General features: G+C 35.6%; 2 protein-coding genes across 3 annotated transcripts in view; one reads left to right on the top strand and one right to left on the bottom strand.

Moving 5' to 3' along the window:
• Positions 1-2,500, bottom strand: part of tfr2 (transferrin receptor 2) — a 1,009,002-nt gene that overhangs the window by 627,748 nt on the left and 378,754 nt on the right. The gene's annotated exons all lie outside the window — the stretch shown is intronic.
• camta2 (calmodulin binding transcription activator 2) overlaps positions 1-2,500 on the top strand; it is a 64,320-nt gene that overhangs the window by 29,816 nt on the left and 32,004 nt on the right. The window lies entirely within an intron of this gene.

The following is a 2,500-nucleotide window of genomic DNA, read 5'->3' on the forward strand; positions in this document are numbered from 1 at the left end:
TTAAAACATTATTTTCCAGCCGCAGCCGCGCTTCATTCTCGAAATGTACTGTTTGTCCAAAGTGATGTATGCAAACTATATAGTATACTATGAGCAGGGATACAGTCAGCCAGCGCAGTCGTCCCTCCACATTTTGTGTCTGCCGGTTTTGTTTACTTGCCGGAGTTCATTGGCAGTTTCCTGCACGTGAGTTCTGACCAATCGATAAGCAGTTTAGGAACTATCTTCAACAACATCTGGTCAATGAGAGATGTGGGTTTTGTCAGATGACTGCATTCTGGTTCTTTTCAACTGGTTTGGACCAAAGCCAGTCGTGGGGGGTGAAAATGACCCAAAGACGGCAGAAAATGCTACAATGCATCATTTATTGCCCTTGGTCCGGACCAAATGAAGCGAACTACAGATGTGACAGCACCCTAAGGCGCAGGGCGCGAAAGCAATAAGGGCGTGTCTCAATCCACTTTTGCTATTTTAAGTATGGATAAATACACTGTGCCGCTGTGCATGGTCTAACAGGGTTGAGCTTATTCTCTTAATGAGTTTTAAGTGTGTTTTGAGAATAAACCAAATAAATAAACCCCTTTAAGAGTCAGTTGCATCACTCCATGGTGCATTTGCTATTTACATGACGGACTTTGTAAGTGTAAAAAGTTAAAGCTGAACGCTTCACTAGAGAGAAAACAGTTAAACAGAGCATCTGCAGCGCGAGAATGAGAGATGAGCCTCCTCATTATCTACTTTCACTTTCACTCTAGTTGATAGGGAAGCATGTTGTACGCACAGACATCCATTAGTCTACATAATTGTTTTCGTTTGTTAAGCTCAAAGATTTGTTTTAAAACTATTACAAAATTCAGTTCTAATTTCCAGCAAACCAATAAATGAACAATAATAATGAAGTGTGCTCAAAAAACAATATACCCAAACACACATGCTATGGTCCATATGGTCCAAAACCTGACAGGTGGGCCTGTATTTGTTTTTTATAACGCAAATATAAATGTGCATATAATAAATACTGCTAATTGCATTAAGTCAATTCAACAATGTGTTAAAACTTAAACTAATAACATTATACAAAAGCAAAAAGTCATGAATAAACTAAAAAAAGCCCCCTGAGATGAAGAGGGTATGGAGGCGGTGGTTTTATTATTCTCAGAAAACATTAAAATTCTCCAACTATTAACACAGATTCATCTGGGTACTAACGATCATCTTATTCTCCGCAGACGAGTGGGCGCTGCCATTTGAATCTTTTTGGCTTGAGACTTCCGGTCACATTCACTTCCATTAATTTTTTGACGTTAAAAACTGCTCGTTACACTGCTTGATGTTGCAACTTGATATTTTCTTATTATATTATTCTTCTTGGTCTGTATAGTCATGCAAACATTTGTTTGTAGAGCAAGTGGTTTGACCGTTTTCTGCCGTTTATTATTCCTAGTCATTTCTCCCATAGGCGACTGAATCGGAAGTTCTAAGACAATCGTGAAAACAGGCGCACGTCCGCATTTCAGAATAAGGTCAATACAATAGAGATATATATGATGCTTATCTGTCACTCCTCTGTTCTTGACTGTTTGGCGATAATAATAATGAGCAGGTTAATGTATTCTGCACTCAGACTTTTTCTTTCCACATGCTTTATTTAATTAAAGGGCAGGTAGTGGAATACCTGTACTCGAGTCTATATGTGCACATTTATAGTCAATAATAAATCGGAGAAACATAATTGTCTTGATTGTGTATGCGTAAGAATAATGTGTAGGATCTTTTATATTTGTCAAAAATGTGGTATATTTATATACAGTTAAAGTCAGAATTATTCGCCCTCCTGTTTATTTTTCTTCCAATGTTTGTGTAACGGAGAGCAGATTTCTTCAACACATTTCTAATCATAATAGTGTTAATAACTCATGTCTAATAACTGATTTATTTTCTCTTTGTCATGATGACAGTAAATAATATTAGACTAGATATTCTTCAAGACACTTCTATACAGCTTAAAGTGACATTTAAAGGCTTCACTAGGTTAATAAGGGTAACTAGGCAGATTAGGGTAATTATGCAAGCGATGGTTTGTTCTGTAGACTATTGGAAAAAATACAGCTTAAAGGGGCTAATAATATTGACCTTACAACGGTGTTTAAAAAATTAAAAACTGCTTTTATTTTAGCCGAAATAAAACAAATAAGACTTTCTCCAGAAGAACAAATATTATTGGAAATACTGTGAACATTTCCTGAATCTGTTTAACATCATTTGGGAAACATAAAAAAAGAAAAATATATATCTTTATATATAGCTTTTTGTTTTTGCCGAGGACTAATATACAGCAGGGAAAATAACTATTGAACATGTCATGTTTTTACCTGGCAATAATATTTGTGAAGGAGCTGTTGATCTGGAATTAATGCAGATTTTGGTAAAAACCCAAACAAATACAAACATAAAAATAAAACCAAAAAAAAAGTGAAGAATGAGTTGTGTGTAATACGAA

The sequence above is a fragment of the Danio rerio genome, chromosome 23 (assembly GCF_052040795.2).
Source record: "Danio rerio strain M-AB ecotype USA chromosome 23, GRCz13ab, whole genome shotgun sequence".
Taxonomy (NCBI): Eukaryota; Metazoa; Chordata; class Actinopteri; order Cypriniformes; family Danionidae; genus Danio; species Danio rerio.